This window comes from Mus caroli, chromosome 3 (genome assembly GCF_900094665.2).
Source record: "Mus caroli chromosome 3, CAROLI_EIJ_v1.1, whole genome shotgun sequence".
Classification (NCBI taxonomy): Eukaryota; Metazoa; Chordata; class Mammalia; order Rodentia; family Muridae; genus Mus; species Mus caroli.
The window spans coordinates 77346367-77369580 of NC_034572.1; the positions used below are offsets into that span (position 1 = coordinate 77346367).

The 23214-nt window shown below is 40.5% G+C and overlaps 1 protein-coding gene across 4 annotated transcripts in view; it reads right to left on the bottom strand.

The window, feature by feature from the left end:
* Arfip1 (ADP ribosylation factor interacting protein 1) overlaps nt 1–22941 on the bottom strand; it is a 90157-nt gene extending 67216 nt beyond the window's left edge. The window contains exon 1 of one of the 4 annotated variants that reach the window (XM_021158821.2): nt 22588–22941. The gene's annotated coding sequence lies outside the window, so the exon portion shown is untranslated. Of the gene's footprint in view, nt 1–5716; nt 5911–22115; nt 22277–22587 lie in introns of those variants that run through there. The other 3 variants (XM_021158822.2, XM_029475197.1, XM_029475196.1) reach the window with 3 other exon arrangements.
* Between the last annotated feature and the right edge of the window lie 273 nt (nt 22942–23214).

Sequence of the window (23214 nt, forward strand, 5' to 3'; positions counted from 1 at the left end):
TTTCTGCATAGCCCTGGCTGTCTTGGAACTCACTTTGTAGACCAGGCTGGCCTCGAACTCAGAAATCCACCTGCCTCTGCCTCCCAAGTGCTGGGACTAAAGGCGTGCGCCACCACCACCCAGCACCCAACACACTGGAAAAGCAAGATTCAGATTTAAAATCACATCTCATGGTCCTTAAGAAGGACATAAATAACTCCCTTAAAGAAATACAGAAGAACACAGGTAAACAGCTAGAAGCTCTTAAAGAGGAAACACAAAAATCCCTTAAAGAATTACAGGAAAACACAACCAAACAAGTGAAGTAATTGAACAAAACCACCCAGAATCTAAAAATGCAAATAGAAACAATAAAGAAATCACAAAGGGAGACAACCCTGGAAATAGAAAACCTAGGAAAGAGATCAGGAGTCATAGATGCAAGCATCACCAACAGAATACAAGAGATAGAAGAGAGAATCTCAGGTGCAGATACCATGGAAAACATTGACACAACAGTCAAAGAAAATGCAAAATGCAAAAAGCTCTTAACCCAAAACATCCAGGAAATCCAAGGCACAATGAGAAGACCAAACCTAAGGATAACAGGTATAGAGGAGAGTGAAGATTCCCAGCTTAAAGGGACACTAGATATCTTCAACAAAATTATAGAGGAAAACTTTCTGTAACCTAAAGAGAGAGATGCCTATGAACATACAAGAAGCCTACAGAACTCCAAATAGACTAGACCAGAAAAGAAATTCCTCCCCTCACGTAATAATCAAAACACCAAATGCACAAAACAAAAGAAAAAATATTAAAAGCAGTAAGGGAAAAAAAGTCAAGTAACATATAAAGACAGACCTATCAGAATTACACCACACTTCTCACCAGAGANTNTAAAAGCCAGAAGATCCTGGGCAGATGTCATACAGACCCTAAAAGAACACAAATGCCAGTTCAGGCTACTATACCCAGCAAAACTCAATTATCATAGATTGAGAAACCAAGATATTCCATGACAAAAACAAATTTACACAATATCTTTCCACAAATCCATCCCTACAAAGGATAATAAAGGGAAAACTCCAACACAAGGAGGGAAACTACACCCTAGAAAAAGCAAGAAAGTAATCTTTCAACAAGCCCAAAAGAAGATAGCCACACAAACGTAATTCCACCTCTAACAACAAAAATAACAGGAAGTAACAATCACTTCCTTAATATCTCTCAAAATCAATGGATCCAATTCCCCAGTAAAAAGACATGGACTAACAGACTGGATAAGTAAACAGGACCCAGTATTTTGCTGCATACAGGAAATGCACTTCAGTGACAAAGACAGACACTACCTCAGAGAAAAAAGGCTGGAAAATTTAAGCAAATGGTCCCAAGAAACATGCTGGAGTAGCCATTCTAATAAAATCAATTTTCGACCAAAAGCTATCAAAAAAGATAAGGAAGGACACTTCATGCTCATCAAAAGAAAACTCTACCAAGATGAACTGTCAATTCTGCACATCCATGCTCCTAATGAGGGGCACAAAGGTTGCAGGAAGGAAGTGCTCTCTCTTAAGTATGGATGAGGTCAGTGTCTCCTAGCACTTGAGCTGGTTCTCCGCAGTTTCATTTAGCAGGTTCATTTGGAGCCATACTGAACTGACACTTTGTGATACATATAGTCCCTCATTTTGATAGATTGTGTTTGTTTCAGTGGTGGAGGAAATTTCAGAGTATTTAAATTATGAGCTTATTAGAATTGCTTTGTCTTTGTACAGGCAAACAAAAATCTGAATAATTTCATCTAACACAAAAGGCATTTGTACTGTTGGCTCTGGAACAAAATATGGTTTGTCTAGGGATGCATAATGAGCCCACTAAGCACCGCGACCCTCCTCGTCTAAGCCTGAACTAGCACAATTGGGCTGGAATATTTGCAGCTTTTCCTTTTGCTCTCTGCCTACTTTCTTTACTTCTTTTTATCTAGAATTGACTGAAATTAAGAATTTAATCCTACAAAACTGGTAGGAAATACAACTACTGGAAAGCAAAAATAAAAAATACCATCTGAACATAAGCAGTGACCTAATGTTGAAGTATTTTGGGGTACTTTTTACTGCCTTTTCAGAAAACTTTATAAAAATATGATAGATTGAGGAAACATCTGAGGAAACGTTAAACTTATTATTATACCTTTAATTTTACTTGCTTGGTGGTAAACTAGGTTGAGCAGTTACATTGGTTTGAAATTGCACTGTTAATTAAATTGTTAAATAAATTAAACTGCTGTTAAACAATGATATAGGTGGCAAGGCTGTAGATCTTTTCTATGAACATTCTAGGTTTTTCTAAGCATTTTTTAGAAATTAAAGGTTATCGTGCATAAACGTGTTTTCTTTTTTTTTTATAAACTTGTTTCTAATATGTTTGTTTTACCTTATTACGATAACTTTTGGCCTTTGGATGAACTTTGTCATTGATACTTGTCTCTATGACAATCTACTATAAGTGCCCAGTTGTCAAATGGAAACCCTTTCGGGCTTTTTTTTTTTAAATTGGATATTCGATTTATTTACATTCCAAATATTATCCCCTTTCCCGGCTTCCCCTCCGGACATCCCCTATCCCATCCCCCCTCCCGCTGCCTCTATGAGGGTGCTCACCCACTCCTGCCTTCCTGCCCTGGCATTCCCCTACACTGGGGCATCCAGCATTCACAGAACAAAGGGCCTCCCCTCCCATTGATGCCCAACAAGGCCATCCTCTGCTGCATATGCAGCTGGAGCCATGAGCTCCAGGTCTACTCTTTGATTGTAGTTTAGTCTCTGGGAGTTTTGAGGGATCTGGTTGGTTGATATTGTTGTTCTTCCTATGGGATTGCAAGCCCCTTCAGCTCCTTCAGCCCTTTCTCTAACTCCTCCGTTGGGGACCCCGCATGCAGTCCAGTGGTTGCAAACATCCATCTCTGTATTTGTCAGGCTCTGGCAGAGCCTCTCAGGAGACAGCCATATCAGGCTCCTGTCAGCAAGCACTTCCTTCCAGGCATCCACAATAGTGTCTGGGTTTGATGCCTGTATATGGAATGTATGTTGGGTAGGGCAGTCTCTGGATGGCCTTTCCTTCAATTTCCACTTCACACTTTGTCTTCAACACCAAACCCACTTGAGGGGCACTCTATAGTTTTCTACAGCAGACCTTAATCAAGAGAGAATTAAATTACAGATATAAATGTTAATGTGTAGAGCCTTTTTTCTCCTCACCTTTTAAGTTATTTTGATAATTCCATGGCTTCCATAGACAGAGGATTCTCAATCCCATTATTATAAATAGAGAAAACAGATATGCTAAATCCAGACAATTATTGGATTTGAATAAGTCTATGGGAATTTTGTCCATTTTCTTATTTGTTGCAAATCAAGCGTGACCATCATGATCTTGAGCGTCCCACTGTATCTAATGACTCATCTTCTGCTTGTCACTGTCATGTCTACTCTGCACCAGTCTCAGCTGCTCCCCTTCTTCCCTCAATCACCCATTTATGGCCTCAGGACCTCCACCCCTTCCTCAGACATACCAATCTTATTTTTAGCTTTGCTGTTCCCTGCCTGGAAGACTCTTACTCTAGATTTTTGCATGACTCTCACGTCATTCAACTTTCTACTGAAACTTTGTATCCTCAGACCGCTACCTTTACCCAAGTTGTTAGTGAGTCCTCTTTGACACTTTTTAGCCTTTTGCCATGCTTCATGGCATATAACACATTATACTACAGAATAATAAACATATAGTCAACATGTCTGTCTCTATCTACAAAATAAAAGCCAAGTCTTCAACCTGACCCTCAGAATCCTTCCAATTATTTTCTTTCCACTAATTATACTTCTTTAGATTTGTTAAATCAAACTCACTCTCCACATACCTATTTCCCAATTTCCTCTCCCCACCTTTGGAAAGGACATCACCCACGTGCTCAATTCTACACACATATCAAGAGTGTAATCGCACTGTCTCCAACATTCCTGATCCTATTCCTCTAAACTTCCACAACCTTAATCTGTCACTCTACAAGCACTATTACCTTATGGTTTCTTTCTAAATTTCATCAATTAATCAGCATACATTTTAAACACGAGGACTAAATTCAATTTACTGTTTAGACCTCAGAGTTACACAAAAGAAGAATGCAAATAATTATCACTTTCCATGAGTATTACCAGTTGTTATATAAAATTGCTAAATTAAGAGGAAGGCAGAAAAGAACTCAGGCTATAATTCCAGAACAATAAAATACAACCTGTCTTCTCTGATGTTACTTAAAGAATATACTACGTTTGTTTCCCAAATTCTTGCTCCTGTCTTAATCTTTCTGTTTAGTTTCTTAGATTGTCTAATCTTTTCCACTTTCAAGTGATGGTTCCTAATAACTCTGTTAATCTTTCCAAGATGCAAAGTCTTACTGTGTACACTTGGGAGGAAAACCTAAGGAGATTATAGCGTAAACCTAGTCCGATGCCTGGCATATGTGAGTATCTCAGCAAGTGGTACAACTGGACTACTGTTGTGCCTGGCTTACTCCACAAAACATAAAGAGCTCCAATTCTATCCACACTATTGAAAAAGACAGGATTTAATGGGCCCCATGTTGTATTTTTGCCTTACCAAATTCTGTAAGTCAGTCACCTGTCTTTTGTCTGTCTGAAACTTAAGTTTATTCAACTAAAACAATAGAAAATCAGTAACTGCTTTAACTATGGAATTGAATTATTCTATAGATCTATGTGGAACAAAAGAAAGCATTGCTTGTGCTTAATATTATTATGTGCCAAAAACAACTATCCTGACTTGAGCTCATTTTAAACAAAGTCATTGTTTATTCTTTCTCCCCCATTTAATTACCTACAATAGTCTATTCTCTTTCCTTTCTTTCCTTCTTTCTTTCCTCCCTAGTTTGATGAGCTACAATGGTCAGCCTTATAGGGTTTCATCAGAACCAATTATAAAACCTTCAAAAAGAAAAAGAAAAAAAGAAAAAAGAAAAACAAAGCAGGAATCAGACCCTGTGTCTATCACTGCAGGTGTGCTGAGTCTCAAGCATGGCATTCAGTCATTTTTAAAAGCTCTCTTCCCAGGTGGGTTCAGATGAGCGCTCAGAGAGTGAACATTCATGGGAATAGGTAAGCCAAAATGGGAGCCACCTATGACACTGAATACTACTAGTATTTTGATAGAAACTTTGAACCACTGTCATATTTCATTATATAGTAAATAAAACCTGTACAGTTTTCATTTTTATTTTGATGTGACAAATAAGCTTTACCTTCTAGAGTTTGAGACCAGACAAGTGTTTGTTAGAGTGGATTTAGCTATGTGATGTTTTTATTTATGAGTTAATTTCAATAAAGCAATTTTAGGTTTTTAGCTATTCTATAGGGCTGGAGAGATGGTTCAGTGGCAAAGAGCATTTCCTGTTCTTCCTAGAGGTCCTGAGTTCAATTCCCAGCAACCACATGATGGCTCACAACCATCTGTAATGGGATCCAATGCCCTCTTCTGATGTGTCTGAAGATAGCTACAGTGTACTCATATGTATATAATAAATAAATCTTTTTAAAAAAAAAAAAGCTATTCTATAAAGCTTTAGGTCACCAAAGCAAGTGTAAGTTATTCCTTATTTTAAAGAAGCCTCTCCCATTTTATCTTGTCACTATGCATAAGAGTTTATTATTGAATGGAATACCTTTAGCCAACTCAGTCAAGCTGGACAGTCCGAGGCCTTGATTAAGATGGGCTGACCTTACAAAGCAATACAAACACTCCAATCACCTCAACTCTAGACTGGACTTCTCCTGTGGCTGCTGAGCTGTACCGAGAGCTGAAGCATCAGTGCCACAATCAGACAGACCTAAAAGTGAGACGTGTTAGGCACACATTAAACATTCAGTTAAAAGACTGACATCAACCACTGACATTCTTATAAATATTGCACAGCATAATTAACTTATTTGTGGTCAGAATTTGTTTTACAAAACTATCTGGAGCTATATAAATTATCTATTGATTACACAGGTAAATGGTTCTAAGAAAACCAGAAAAAGTACTTATATAGAATGAAGAAAACAATTTTATAAAACCATATATATGTATAAGAAATTTCAAAAGACTATCAACTTGAGCTGACAGATAAAAACTGATCAAATGTCTAAAGCCAAATGTTAGTGATCTGTGGTCTCCCAAAGCAAAGCTGCAAACTAGAACACACGTCTCTTGCCCATACACTGGAAAAGTAACCTTCAATCCTGTAACAGATGTGACTGCTTGCTCTGTGAGTGACACACAACTCTCAGATTCCATCTGATAAAAGCTTAATGATCTACTCCTGCTTCTAATGTATCCAATAATACATGGGGAATGTCACTAGATAAAAGAGCTCAGGTAAGCACAAAAGTTCCAAAAAGTACTCTCAATCGAATCAGGGAAACAAACAGAATTGCCAGACATCATGCTAGGCCCTAAAGTACAAGAAATGGGCTTCTACTCTCAAAATAGACTACAAAGAACATTGTTATTGTTAACAAAAAGAATCAAACACCACATTAAGAAAATAATACAGTTCTGGAGAGACAGCTAAGCAGTTAAGAGCACTGACTGCTCTTCCAGAGGTCCTGAATTCAATTTCCGGCAACCACAGGGTGGCTCACAACCATCTGTAATGGGATCTGATGCCTTCTTCTGGTGTGTCTGAAGACAGCTAATGTACTCATACATAAAATAAATAAATCTTTAAAGAAGAAGGAGAAGGAGGAGAAGAAGAAGAAGAGAAAAGAATACAAAATGGCTGAGTGGGATTTAGCTCAAGAGCATACGATTGGTTCAATTCGAAAAATGTATTAATATATACTATCCTCATAAATTTAACATGATAAACATAGTATTTTCCAAGTATACCGAGATGGAGTATAGCTGGCAAAATTAAACACTCATTCAAAATTAAATACTCAAAGAAATAGAAATATAACTGAAAGCATCTTAGTACAAGCATGTGTTGTATCTTATTTAATAAAGAAATAACAGGCATTTCCACTAAGATTGAGAATAAGGCAAAAATTTCAGCCATCTCCACTCTTATTCAACATTGTACTAGAAGTCTTGACCATTCCAAACAGTTAAGAGAAATCAGAGTAATAATAAAGAACTTTATCTCTATTTGCAAACAATAGACAGTACATGTCCCCCTAAAAGAATCGATGATAAAAGTAATTCAAAACGAAAAGAATTCACTGAAGTAGCAAGATACAAAATATTCAAATATCATCAGCCTGAATATGTAACAACAATCAGTAGGCCAAATGACAGAAAAAAAATCCCATTTGTAATAACAAGACTAAATAGTAATAAAATAAGCAATGTGTAAATGCACACTGTAGCATTCTTCGAGACCATAAAACACTGGAAATCATCTATGTCTATACATACAAAAGTGATTAAACTACATCTAAACCAGGCAAGTTCAGCTTTTGCCACTGTGAAGTGTTGCCATTCACAAGGTTCATGCTCAAGAACCTTGTAGCTAAGTTTAGGAAAAAGTGTCACGATGTCCTAAGTGTACAGTTTTGTGCTGGGCCACACTTATAGCTACCTGTTGCCCATGTGGCCCACAAGCCATAGGTTGGACATGTCTGAAACTTTGTAACTGCTCACTGAAAAACCAAAGTCTGACAAGCTCATTTTGCTGCCTCTATCTAAGAAGGAACATAAGAAAGTGGGCAGGAAGCATAACTCGGAAACAAGGTAGATGGTTCCTCTACAGGGGCGGTGAGAAAATGGTGGGATGACGAGTTGGGAGGATGGCAAGGTACTGACACCTCTAGCTATAGTTTTAAAACTAACTCTGACTCTTAGAGTCATAATGCTCATATATCCTTGAAAATAATTTTAATGAAAACTATAACTAACAGGGTGAGTAGAAACTGAGAAACAGAAATACTAAGAAGCCAATCTGTGTAGTAGACAGATAACTAAGAAAGCAGAGAGGAAAAGGAAGTCAAATGGAGTGTGCAGATGGTCACGAAGCAAATGGGTAACCCCCCCCCACACACACCCGTGGGAGAAGCAGGAGGAGCAGCACTTCAAGATCAGACTCAGCTGGGCACAGCGGGAGGCTACCTAAAGGTTAAATGAAAATCTGTTTTAAAGGAAAAAAAGGAATAAAAGAAAATATAGATATTGGGAACTACATCTCAAACTGTCACAGGAAAGTTATAAGAGAGGAAAATGCTAACATGAACCCTGTGGGGTTGGCCTGGAATCAAACTTTTAATATGTCTGCATATATGTGCGTTAGTTTTCTCTCTGTACTGAGGAGTCTAGAAAGACTAAGTATACTTGCGCCCAGTCTTGGTCTCTAAACAGCATTCTCCAATGAAAAGAATAAAGATTCGGGGACAAACATTTCACTCTAAGGATGAGTCAAGAAAAACAGAAGAGATTACAATATGATCTAGTGTCAGAGAAATAAGGAAAAATTCCAAAAAGAATGGGAACACATCCAAAGAAAACAGGTGTCAGCTGAAGGAGCCACTAGTTGCTAAAGTTGGCTTAAATTGAGTAACAGCAACAAAACAGCATTTAAGGAAACAGACTACCAGGAGCCAGCCCTTAACAATATTCGCAAATAAATAAGTAAATGGGGAAAAGACCCTCAGAACTGACAATACAAACGGAAGCAGATGGTGAGACGGCACAATGGGTTCAAAGCGCTCGCTGTGCAAACCTGAGGTCCAACCCCAGCACCCACATAAAAAGCTGGGCATGGTCATGTTGCGTTGGGGAGGCAAGGGTTGCTGAAGTGTCCTGGCCTCCAGGCCAGCTTCAAGTTCAGTAAGTAGGAATCAGTCTCAAAGGGATGAAGTGGAGAGTGGGTGAGCAGACCCCTGAAAGCCTCCTCTGGGGTTTCTGAGAATGCACAGCAAGCCGGCACACAACTGTGCTCATACACCATCCATACAATGATACAACTGGCGGGCGGAGGCACCAGTACCTCAAGTCTGAGGCCAGTTTTGGCTACATCTTGAGTTTCTGGGATACACAGTGAGACCTTTATCTTCAAAGGGGGTCGCAGATTGAGGAGGAGAGCGGGAAACAGGATCATCAGGTAAACACCACAAACATTACAGACCAAACCCACTTGATAGATGCTAAAATTAGAAGGCCAATTTTTTTAAAAAATGGATCAAAGTTGGTTTTCCAGATTTTCCCACAATATGCTTACCAACTAACTAAAAGAGAAAAAAACCAGTAACTTCAGAGTGGAAAAATTCAGCATTCAAACTCAAAGAGACCAAGGAACTATGACAAATGAGATATATTGTTTTCATGGTGTTCTTGCTAAAAATGTGTGGGCCTGAACTAATCATGAAAACAAAATAAACACAAATTAAGAGACCCTGTGGTGACGTGAATATGAAGAGCCTCCAGAGGCTCATAGATTTGAATGTCTAGTCATCAGGGAGCTGCACTATTTGAGAAGATTTGGGAGGTGTGGCCTTGTTGGAGGAAGTGTTTCACTGGGTTTGGGTTTCAAAGGTCCAAGCCAGACCCAGTATGCATGCACACACATGAGCATGCGCACCTGCCTCTCCTCCCACAGAACTCTGAGCTACCTCTCCGGCACCATATCTACCTGAGTGCTGCCATGCTCCCCACCGTGATGATAATGATCTCCCTGTGAAACTGTAAGCAAGCCCACAATTAATGCTTTCTTTTATTTATAGATAGATAAATAGATGCCTTTGTCACAGTATCTTTTCATAGCAATAGAACAGTCACTAAGGCACAGTCTATAAAGTATCTGATTATACTTGTCAAAAAGTATAATTTTCATGACAAACAAAGGAAATTTACAGAGTAGAAAAGACTATGGAAGCTGGACATAGTGGCACACACCATTAATCACAGCATTCAGGAGGCAGAGGTAGGAACATATCAGTGAGTTTGAGACCAGCCTGATCTACTAAGTGAGTTTCAGGACAGTTAGAGCTACATATTGAGACCCTACCTCAAAAAAGAAGAGGAGAGAAGAGAAGAGAAGAGAAGAGAAGAGAAGAGAAGAGAAGAGAAGAGAAGAGAAGAGAAGAGAAGAGAAGAGAGGAAAGGGGAGAGGGGGGAGGGGGGAGGGGGAAGGGGAAAGGGGAAAGGGGGGAAGGGGGAAAGGGGGAAAGGGGGAAAGGGGAAAGGGAAGGAAAGAAAGGAAAGGAAAGGAAGAGGAAGAGGAAGAGGAAGAGGAAGAGGAGAAAAGTATGGAACCGGAACTAAATTCAGTGCAGGTTCCTTCCTAGACAGGATCCTATAATTGAAAAATAGTAGTTAAAAATTTAGGCTAATTTCAACAAGGGTAGCTTATCAGTAATTTTATACTAATGTTGATTATTTGCTCTTGATAATTACAGTTATGTAAGACATTAGCAATAAGGGGAACAGGGTGAGCAATATAAGAAATTCATTTTGCAACTGTTAAAGGACCTAAAATTAGAACAAGGGCTTTAAATAATAAGCATTTCTAAGCAGAAGTGGAGAAGCTACCTTGAGCTAGAAGGGGAAATTTCTTCCGCTGAGATGGGACTGGAAAGAAAAGGCCTACAGATGGAAAATGAAAGACAGCTCAGGCCCTCATTTCCCTTATCTTCTCTTTGGTGAGAAGGGAGTAACTGTCTCCAAGATTAAACAGTAGCAATTAGGAAACTATGAGACAACTAAATAAATGATCAAGGCAGACAGAGGCTACAACATTTCTGAGAATTGCAGAGATATTAAATCCATGCAATTTTACCTGTTCCATTCTATTCCATGCTTATTTTTTAAAGTTATGTTTATCCATAACTTAGATGACTAATACACATATGTGGGCATGAGACCTAAAAACCATGTTCGTGGGGATGGAGAGATGGCTCAGCTGTTAAGAACACACACTGCTCTTGTAGAGGACCTAAGTTTGGTTTCCAGCACCCATTTCAGGTCGCTCACAACCACCTGTAACCCTGTTCCAGAGGAACTTAGCGCCTCTGACCTCTGTAGACTCAGACACACACACACACACACACACACACACACACACACACACACACGCACACACAAGCACACACATGCACACACTTTTAAAAAAATAAAGTTAATGAGACAGGCATAGTGGTGCAGGCCTTTAATACCAGGAATCAATAGGCAGAATTAGGCAGATCGCTGAGTTCAAGGCAAGCCTGATCTTCACAGCAAGTTCTAGAACAGCTAGGGCAAAACAGAGAAACTTATCTTGAAAAACAAAAAAAGTTAGGGACTTGTAATTTGTGCTCTGTGTGTGTGTGTGTGTCTGCAGACATATACATATATACATACACATGACAGGCAGGATGATCATTCAAGCCTCAAACCTTACCAGTTTAGGCTAATGAGTACCTGCCTGTCTGTCTCTGTCTCTCTGTCTCTGTCTCTCTGTCTCTGTCTCTCTCTCTGTGTCTCTCTCACACACACACGGAGTAAGCCATCCATTTTCTGCTAGAGGCATATCTCAAGTGGTAGTCTGTAGTGCTCTGAATTAGCAAAGCCATGAAGTAAAGCCTACCTAGTCTCACAAAAAAGATACACCTTTTCTGAACTTTATAGAAAGGTAACTTTTTTTTCTTTTCTTTCTTTTTGTTTTTTCCAGATAGGTTTTTCTCTGTGTAGCCCTGGCTGTCCCCGAACTCACTCTGTAGACCAGAATGGCCTCAATCTGAGAGATCTGCCTGCCTCTGCCTCCTGAGTGCTAGAATTAAGGCATGCCATTGCCTGGCTAAATTTAGCCATTTTTTAATACTGTCTTTCAAACAGAGTAACAAATTACTACTACAAATTACCAATAATGTTCAAGCCCTCATAGGCCAGTTATATCATAGGCCAAATATCTTACGTTATATCTCAGGCTTATTCTCTATAACCAGGTAGAGGTATTCATTAGCTAATAAACTACTAATTACCAGTAATTTATATATATATAAATGAGTGCCTGAGCTGTCTTTCACTTTCCATCTGTAGGCCTTTTCCTTCCAGTCCCATCTCAGCGGAAGAAATTTCCCCTTCTAGCTCAAGGTAGCTTCTCCACTTCTGCTTAGAAATGCTTATTATTTAAAGCCCTTGTTCTAATTTTAGGTCCTTTAACAGTTGCAAAATGAATATATATATATATATATATATATATATATATATATACATATATATATATTTCAAGTTTATAAGTCAATTACAATGATTTGAGATTCGTTAGCTTTTACTAAATAAAAATCACTTGATTTCTACAAACTGAAGAAAGTAACATATTCAGAGGGAAGTCAAATAAAAATTTTAATGTGGGAGAATTTAGTAAGGGGAATTCTGTGTCCTACAAAATTTAAATGCAATCAGGGTCTTTTTAGAACTCAGGGAAAATAGAGCAACAGGTAGTAGATTTGCCTGGTTCCCCAAAATAAGAATCAAAAAACTCCGGACAACATAGAAAAAAACAAAATCCCAGTAGTCATAGTCTCTATGACCCACCGAGTCTAAGATTCCGAAGCTGAATATTAAACATCTATGAGATGAGAGCTACTATACAGATATCAGAGTGTTTCAAACTAACATGCCATATACCCCAGGAGCTCTGGAGGTAAGCTGAAGAAAAACAGACATTGCAAGGAAGACATAAACAAGACATACATGGTAATATCATATTGAATATAAATGTAAATTCTTCTTTTAGTGAGAAAGTATATTATGGAATCTAAAGCAAAATTCATATGAATAATACACATAAGACTTGAAAGAAACTTACAGATTTTACAAATAATAATGTGATACTTCAACCAGGCATGATGGTTCACACTGGTAATCCCAGCACTTAAGAAGTGAAGGCAAACCAACAGATTGGAAAAAGATCTTTCTCAATCCTACATCCAATAGAGGGCTAATATCCAATACATACAAAGAACTCAAGAAGTTAGACTCCAGAAAATCAAATAACCCTATTAAAAAATGGGGAACAGAGCTAAACAGAGAAGTCTCAACTGAGGAAACTTGAATGGCCAAGAAGTACCTAAAGAAATGTTCAAAATCCTTAGTCATCAGGGAAATGCAAATCAAAACAACCCTGATATTCCACCTCACACCAGTCTGAATGGCTAAGATCAAAAACGCAGGTGACAGCAGATGCTGGCGAGGATGTGGAGAAAAAGGAACACTCCTCCATTGCTGGTGGGATTGCAAGCTTGTACAACCACTCTGGAAATCAGTTCCTCAGAAAATTGGACATAGTACTATCTGAGGACACAGCTATACCACTCCTGGGAATATACCCAGAAGATGCTCCAACATATAACAAGGACACATGTTCCATATGTCCATAGCAACCATATTTATAATAGCCAGAAGGTGGAAACAATCCAGATGTCCCTCAACAGAGGAATGGATACAGAAAAGGTGGTACATTTACAAATGGAATACTACTCAGCTATTAAAAAATAATGACTTCATGAAATTTGTAGGCAAATGGATGGAATTTGAAAATATCATTCTGAGTGAGGTAACTCAGTCACAAAAGAACACACATGGTATGCACGCACTGATAAGTAGATATTAGCCCAAAAGTTCGGAATACCCAAGATTCAATTCACAGACCATATGAAACCCATGAAGAAGGAAGACCAGGAATACCCAAGATTCAATTCACAGACCATATGAAACCCATGAAGAAGGAAGACCAAAGTGTGGATGCTTCAGTGCTTCTTAGAAGGGAGAACAAAATACTCACAGGAGGAAATAATGGAGACAAAGTGTGCAGCAGAGATGAAAGGAATGACCATCCAGAGATTGACGGACCTCAGGATCCATCCCTTATACAGTCACCAAACCCAGACACTATTGTGGATGCTGGGAAGTGCTTGCTGACAGGAACCTGATATGGCTGTCTCCTGAGAGGCTCTGCCAGAGCCTGACAAATACAGAGGCAGATGCTCGCAGTCAATCATTGGACTGAGTGCAGGGTCCCTGTTGGAGAAGGGACTGAAGGAGCTGAGGAGGTTTGCAGTCCCCTGGGGGGAGCAACAGTGTCAACCAGCCAGACACCCCCACCCCCCGAGTACCCAGGGACTGGACCACCAACCAAAGAGTATAATACATGGAGTGACCCATAGCTCTGGCAGCATATGTGACAGAGGATAGCCTTGCTGGACATCAGTGGGAGGAGAGGCCCTTGGGCCTGAGGATGCTTGATGCCCCAGTATAGGGGAATGCCACGGCAGAAAGACAGGAGTGGGTGGGTGGGGGAGCAACCTCATAGAGGCAGGGAGAGAGGAGATGGGATGGGAGGTTCGGAAGGGAAGACCTGGAAAGGGGAAAACATTTGAAATGTAAATAAAAAAGATATCCAATTAAAAAAAAAAAAAAAGAGGTGAAGGCAAGAATTCAAAGTCATCCTCACAGTGAGTTCAAGGCCAGCCTGGGCTATATGAGATCTCAGCACAAAAATCTTTTGTAAAATATTAAAATGTGAGTCTTCAAAGAGAGGTCTTAAGAGTTATTCTCTGTAGGAATACTTTAATAAAAGCATTCTGAGGAACACTACAAATGGAGTCAAGGAGGTATGGGGTAATGCGGAACACTAAGGGAAGAAAGCAGCAAGCTTTGGACTTACTTTGATCTAACTTTGCTTGATTTCTTTGCAGTGTTTACGTTTGACATTCCAGAGCCTGATAACCATTATAATGACTAGTGGCTCTATTTCCTTGAGATTTTTTTTTTTCCATTCAGTTAAGTGTGATGAACAAGAAGGCTTGTTTTAATGCCACAATTCAGGACTAATCTTCATGACAAATTGACTAATTTACAACTTAAGAAATAGAGCAGTTCTGTTAATTAACTCTATATATTTAGAGTTATTTAGAGTTGAAAGTAATATCCAAAATATGATGTTTCCCTGTCAAAACAACTTAATTGTCTTCTATGACAGTCTTCCTAAAACAAAGCAAAAAATCCTTCCCTTACATCCCAATGAAAATTATACTAAACTGAAAATGGCTTTCCATACAACATATTCAAAGTATATTATATTCCTTTTCATAAGCAGGATAGCCAAATAAAAAGAAACAATACTTCTGTCTTTGTATCAACAACTATCTGGTAAGTGTTTATCTTGATAGAGAAATAAGTTGAGTTTGTATTACTTAATAATTGATGCATCAGTCTGGAATTCAGAAGTAGAAAGCTTTGAATTACAGTTAGCTCTTATTATATGTCATAAAGAGAAAAACTGGTAAGTTAACCTAACAGATGGTCAACAACAGCCATCCCTACCACCATAGCCAACCTTTAAAATATGTAATAAAATCAACTATCTGGAAAAGCCTTTTTCTTTTCTCCATTGTGTTACAGAGAAACGAATGCAGTGGAAAGTGGTAAGATTCTCACACCTGCATTACTCTCTGAAAAGGAAGCTAGCTGTAAATAAATGTTAGACTGTTCCGTTTAGTGTGGCCTCTGTCTTTCACAGATGGCTAGCTGGGCTCCAGCATGTCAGCAGAACCAATGGCACTACAGTGATTGCTATTCACTCCAAGATCCAACAACTTCCTTGTTACTCGGTATTACAGGTATGAACTACTTTTCTGCCTTAGTAATTGATCATTGGAAAGTTACTAAGTTACCCAAAACCATATCAAATAACAGCCCCCCTCAAAATTCACAGGCAGAACTTCAGTAGAAAATGAGCTCATGGTAAGCACAGTTTAATACAGACAGGTACAGATCATCATATAAAATGCTTAAATACATTCTTCTTCCTGTACAAATCAGCACACACACAACATTTCCTTGCTCTATCTCCTGAGAGGCCCTAGAAGCAATGACAAACAATATTCTCAGCAGAGAGAACATACACAGCGCAGATACTGATCTCTAATAGCATTTTCCAATAAAAAGAACGGTCACGCTAGGAGAATGGATAGTTCAAGAACAGGGAAGGTAATACCCTAGGTGACCCAGGAGTATCTGGCAGAAGAGAAGTTAAAACCAAATGAACAACCTCAAAAAGAGCTTTAAAAAAAAAAAAAAACCAATCAACATAATGGCAAAGGTATTTCAAGAAACCAATTAAAAAGGCTGTAAGAACAACTTATAAAAAGCATTGCTGAATTATAACCCAAAGTATAAAACATGTATTCATTTGTCCAAACAAGACAGTCTGGAGATCCTGCTTAGCTGTTAAGAGAGTACGTATTGCTCTCACACAGGACTGGAGACTGGCCCCCAGCACCCATGTCAGATAGCTTACAACCACCTGTAACTCCAGCTCTAGGGGGACTGAAGTCCATGGGCACCTACGCAGGCAGCACTCACACACACACACCTTAAATTAATATAAATTTTATAGAAATGACGGAATGAACCAATAAACAAGGAGAAATATTCCCCTATCAATTTATTTCCAAAATGTTTATATGAACACTCCTCCCTTTAGGAAGTATAACATAGCTCTCCACTTTCTATCGTTGCACCATATACAGAAATGCCTTCTATAAAAGGCAATATTCAAAGGGAAGGGCTCAAAAAGAGTAGTAACATCCCAGCAAACAAATCTGACAAAGCGAGACTGCCTGCCTGTCATAAAGGTTACCATCAGCAGTGGGGTTACAGTGCAGTCAGGAAGGGCACTTTTACTCTGAGCTTCTCCTCCCCAGGCTAATCACAACAAAACACTAGATAACCCCCACAGATGTAGGTATAAGATACCTTTAAATAGTAATCTGCAAAACTACCAACTCATGACAAGCAAGGAAACTGGGCCAGGCAGGGGTGGTGCATGCCTTTAATCTCAGCATTGGGAACGCATATGCAGACGGATCTCTGAGTTCAAGGCCAGTCTGGTCTATAGATCAAGTTCTAGGACAGCCAAGGCTACATAGAGAAACCCTGTCTCAACCTTCATCCCCACCCTGCAAAAAGCAAGGAAATCTGTGAATTTCAATGCCAAGAATACCTGATGACTGGGTGGGATCCTGGAAAAGAAAAAGGACAGTAGGGAAAAGCTGACACAATGTAAATAATTGTGTCACACTAATGACATATGTTCATAGGGAAATGGAATGCTCGGGTACCTCTGAATCATCTTCTTAGCAATTCTCTAAGTCTAGCCAAAAGTTCATTAAAATAATCTAAAAAAATCACACTATTTTATAAATTATTAATATTGTATTAATGAGAATTGAGAAACCAGCAATTTAGTTTACAATGTATTATTATTTTAATTATTATAACAATTCAAACTCAAAAATCTTTAAAAAAAAAAAACAGCAAAAAAAGCTATGAGCTGAAATCCTTAATACCAGCAATTTAGAATAATGAATAAATATTTAGATGTTGGGTCTGGAGCCACGGCATGTACACCTACATACACACACATAAACACAATAAATATATATGAATTATTAATAAACCAGGAGCTAGAAAGATGGCTTACTGTTTAGAACACTTGCTGCTCTTGCAAAAGACCTAGCACAGAATGCATCCACAATACAGACAACCAGGCACACACACTTACAAGTATAAAGAAAAAAAAGTTATTTAAAAAAACTTTTAAGGACCAATGGAGGCCAGCTTGGTTAAGTGTAGTTTCATGGAACATAATTCAAGGTAAGGCCTAAGAATTACAACTGTTAAGGAGTTTTCTTTTTACTCTAAAAGCAAGCAAAGTCACAAAACGAAGGCTACATACAAGTTTCAGGCAAGGTGATGGTTGCTATGTACTATAATGCTAAATACTGGCTGGCCATGGCTGCCTCAGGGAAGAAGATGGAGATCCTCACAGACACAAGTGAGGCTATGTAACCTGGCCTCCACCAAGTTATTTCTGACTGGTGAATAAAGATGACTACAGTCAATCGCTGAGTAGAAGAGAGGTAGGCAGGAGACTACAAGGGAAGAGAAGAGAAGGTGGAGAGAGGAGATCTCTACCCAATGGGGTAAATGATCCTAAGAATTGGCCCTGAGGGCTGGCCAGTTAAAGTAAGAGCCCAAGCAGAACATGGCAAGTCATATCTTAGGAGTATTGATAAGGTAGTAGATATCAATAGCTTAGAGGGTAGATGTACTGGCTGGTTTTGTGTCAACTTGTCACAGCTAGAGTTATCACAGAGAAAGGAGCTTCAGTTGAGGAAATGCCTCCATGAGATCCAACTGTAAGGAATTTTCTCAATTAGTGATCAAGGGGGAAAGGCCCCTTGTGGGTGGGACCATCCCTGAGCTGGTAGTCTTTGGGTTCTATAAGAGAGCAGGCTGAGCAAGCCAGGGGAAGCAAGCCAGTAAAGAACATCCCTCCATGGCTTCTGCATCAGTTCCTGCTTCTTGATCTGCCCAAGTTCCAGTCCTAACTACCTTCAGTGATGAAGCTGAATAAATCCTTTCCTCCCCAACTTGCTTCTTGGTCATGATGTTTATGCAGGAATAGAAACCCTGACTAAGTAGATATCTGCCCAGCTCTAGTGCTGTTTAAAGGCTACTTATAAATATAAAAGTTCTGTGTCTTTCACCTGGGAACAGAATTATCCAAGGCAGGTAGAAACCCCCCATTAAATATTTTCAACAACAGATGATAGCGTGCAAACTAAAGCAATGCATGGAAGTAGGGTCAAGAGCCATTATAAAGAAAAATTATTATCTGTTGACACATATGACATTACCAAGGAGGGGAGGTAAGAATTGTTCCACATTTTCAAAATTTTATGTCAGATAATGTCATCACTCACTGAAAACAGAAACAAGGAAAAGAAAAGCAATGTCTGGGAGGAAGGAAGAGAAATGAGTCTAGTTTTGGATATAATGACATCTTTAGGTCTCAAGGAAAGGCATCAACCAGATAGCAAGGAGTACAAACCTACAGCTCGAAGGAAACACAAAACCTACATGCCCTTAGCAAAGCTGACAGCTTTATCCTAGAAAAAGAGTTACCAGCATAATAATCCCAAACATGCAAGAAAATCATTAGACTTTGGCCATCTGGAGTTAGTTAGAAAGCCAAGAGAGAACACAGCTATATCTTGTCAGCTAAAACAAAGCTGCTAAACACCATGGGGAAATAGAAAATTTTCACATCTTGGTTCAGTAACATACTAATTATGTAACAAATCACAGCATTTCAATGTGTTTACCAGGTTGGAAAATACTGTTAGAAATGTTCTAAATCTGTGCTGTCCTAAAAGGCAGGCACCAAAACAAGTGACCACTGGGCACTGACATGTGGTTGGTACAACTGAGAGAATTTTATTTAATTTCAAATAACTTAGCCACAAGATTAGAGGCTTCCTGATGTTAATTTGATCCTCAATATATTTTGAATTAACTGGGAGGGGACCTGGGACCTAGGGGTAAGGGTGGGATACTGAGAATAGAAGAAATCTTCATTCCATCTGCTTATTATATAGTTGAAAATTGTATTTCGAGGCCATTTAATATAAGGCTGGAGAGATAGCTCAGCAGGTAGACTTCTGTTTCACAGCCTTTTTTTATACAACCCCGAGGTGGCACTGCTATCAGCCTGACTTCCAGACAGCCACCATCTTCCCAACCTCACCATGCTCTGCAGCCCCTAGAGTAACTCAGTTTCCAACATCCACCAGTAGTGTTAGCTTCCACCCAAGGCTATGTGAATTTAAGTACTTTGCTAAATTTAGTTCTCCCTCTATCCCAAATGATCATGCTGAAATTCATGGTTCCAAACTCGGCCAAGGCTGGTTAGTCTCCAATCTTATAGGTGATAATTCATACAATCCAACAAACTTGTACCTCTCTCCAGAGCCCTATCAGCTACCAATCTATAGGCCTTTTGTCCCGTGTTACAATACGATATTCAAGGAGGTGCTCATCCACTAAAGAGTAATAGAGGAGAAGATCCTTTTCTCAGTGTCTAAGATATAACCAACAAGCTATCTCCAACTCATTCCACAAATGTTACAATGGAAGTTTCTAGGAGCTATCTACAGGCATACACCTAAGGTCAAATCCTGGCTCCACCAGGATTATTTTAGGCAAATTATGTTAGCTCTATTGGTCATTTCGTTTCAGTCTCTTCGTCTACAACAGTAGCTCTCAACCTTCGTAAAGCTGTTAACACAGTTCCTCATGTTGTAGTGACCTCCAACCGTAAAATTCTTTTCATTGCTGCTTCATAACTGTAATTTTGCTACTGGTATGAGGCATCCCGTAACTATGTGTGCCCCAAAGGTCTTAGTTCACCCCTGCGAAAGGCTCCCAAAGAGGCCATGACACACAGGTTGAGGACCGCTGATCTGAACGATGGGGAGGAGGGAGCATCCTTAGACGGTTGCTAGGAGGATGGGTCGATAGTGAAAAGCACTTGGCACCATGTACAAAGCAAGCAAATAAATGTACCTGTCACTGTGGGGCTACACAGAATCTAGCTTCTAAATCTGCTTTTATCTTACAAGCAACTAGCTTAGCACTGACTGCTCCGCCAAGTGAGGATGCTACACTGAGGGGAAAATCATGATTTTTGTGAAGAGAAGAAATTAGTTACTTTAGGTAACTTATTATGAGCTGTGCAGGTAACACTGTATGAAATGAGCTTCAAAATGTTACAGTTTCAACCTCCAAACACTTTAAAACCAAATCAGTAAGTAAATATGTGCTCCAAGACTTACATAAAGCTTAGAAAGATCCTCACTTACAAGAAAGAAACAATAAATAGCATGCATAATATGGAATAAAGAGAAGGGGGTGTCAAAAATGCTGAAGCCATATGGACTACAGAAAACATTTCTGCCCTTCCTTAGGGAAGCCCAAGGCAGACAGCTCCCGATAAAAGCAAGATAATATAAAGTAAAGGACAGCCTTCATTCCAATGCTTTATTCTGAGTTGTACCCAGTGGGCTGGGGATATTTAGTATGCATTAAATAGTGATAAACACACCAGCTTAGAAATTCTCTGTATTGGCAAAGCAATGGGCACAGCCAGCCTTCCCTAAAAAGAAACCTCAAAACCACCAACCAGGAACTAACTTGGTTCCTTCTATAGGTCCAGAAAGGAATGTAGAAATGCGGCAGTTTTGAAGTAGTGAGATTTCAGGACCAGGCTGAAATCCCTGCACTCTACTCTGCATAACACCCGAGTAAGCCATGTGCAACTTGGGGAAACAGCAGCTCCGTGAATAAACTGTTTCCTTTAGCTTCAACAAGACACTAGACCAGTACTTCTTAATCATGCTGCACATTCCACGTCTTTTAAGAATTTGATAAGAAGAATGCATTTCCCCAGAACACACACATACAAACTTTGCACGACATTTCGGGGTAGAGATAGAAAAACCCCTGATTCCTGGACTGAGACACCAACCCAGGATTAAAGCAAGCATAATCCAAGAAAAGTAACATCTTGTCAAGCAGGAAACAAAACAGCTCAGGCAAAGCCTTTAATTCAGAAAATCATAGTGGAAATATGCTGTTTTCATATATACTGTTAAACTTTGGAGTTAGAAGGAAGCGTTGGTCACGGTGAACAAGAAAAACAAAAACGAAAATTAAAAGCAAGTAAAAATAGAACAAATACAAGAAAAGTGTACATTGCCGAAACACTTGCTCTGAAAGAGCAGCCACGAAATACAAGCCAAGCCATTCCTGCAGCCTCCAGAGAACTGACCAACCGTCACCAATCTGGTGCACCTTTCTTTAGCAATCAAGTTAATCAAATGACAAGTGTGAACACACCTTCACAGTTGTGAAAGCAACTTTTCACAGTTGTGAAAGCAACTTTTCACAGTTGTGAAAAGCTCTGCGATTCTTTCATTCGTCCTCCGCCCCCCTGATCAGATAAGAACCAAGAAAGGATAGTTCAGGAAAAAATAAAGGAGGGACGCACAGAAATCCTGAAAGGATGACTTAAAGGATCTGCAGGAAGTGTAAAATATAAACTTTTTGAGATCAGAGGGTTCAAGAGGAAAACAAGAACAAAGCCAAGGAAGCAATAACAGGGGAGAAAGTCTAGAATCTAAGCACTTAACACACACACACACACACACACGCTTCCTTTCCTAGACACGTAAAGAGTAGTTAACTTGCAATAAGGAGCGCACCAGAAGGCAGGGCCACAATTTCCTCCTCCAAACTCCAGCATTCCTTGGACGCCCTCACCAGCACTCAGGCTTGGGACTTTTCAGGCAGGGCGCCTCCCTCGGCAACGGTGTCAGGCAATCTCTCCGAGAGATTGCTACCTCCCTTCCTCTCACAGCAGGAGAGAGGAAGCAGGACACTCAGGGAAGAGCAGGGGGAAAGGCGGCCCACTCGGACAGAGTCCAGAAAGCCCCAGACCCTGCCAACTCTTCCCACTGCTGAGCGGAGCCGCCCCAGGGGCCGGTGCTGCCCCCCTTCACTCCAGAACACACTCAGACTCAGAGGGACAGGAGGGACCAAGGGGCGGACTTGGCTGCTCCCAGGGATGGAAGTGCCCAGGAGCAAGTTTGAGGAGAGTAGCCGCAGGCGACTCATCCATCCGTCGGGGTGCACGCCACCCCAACCCCATCCTTTCCGCCGCGGCCCCGCCCTCACCTGTCTGTCAGCGGGGAAGCCGGCAGCGCTCCGTCGCGGGCTCTCCCGGTCGCAGCCTTCGGGAATCGCGTCGGCCAGAGGCAGAAGGGACCGGAAGCGCAACCGGGAGCTTTTCCTTCGTCTCCTCCCCCACGCCTCGGGGGCGGGGAGCAGCTACAGCTGTCACAGGCTCCCGGCAACCAACCGCCGAGGACACTTGCACCCGCGACCTCTCAACCCGGCCTCCGACGCTTGCACCCTACCCGCGAAGCCGGAAGTGAGCAGACCGGAAGTGCGGGGTCTTGGGTCCCGGACAGCCTCTCTCTGGAAGCCAAGCCCGGGCCCCGCCACGTCTCTATGGTGCGCGCGCCGTCTCCCAGGGGGCTGGGTCCTCCCGACTCCGCCCCGGGCCGCGGCCGGTGAACTACATCCGGGAATCCGCACGGGCCGTTGCCGGGGTAACCGGGTTGCAGCGTGGAGGAACAGTCGGTAGTTTGCGAAGTGCAGCCCTCCAGCCAGACATCCTCTACCCTTTTCCCACACGCGTACTCCGCGTCTGGAGGGTGGAGGTGGCCTTAGCTCACCACCGCGCAGCCGAAAGTTCGTCAACCACCGGAGAGAACGAACGGGATGTGGAAGGGATGGAGC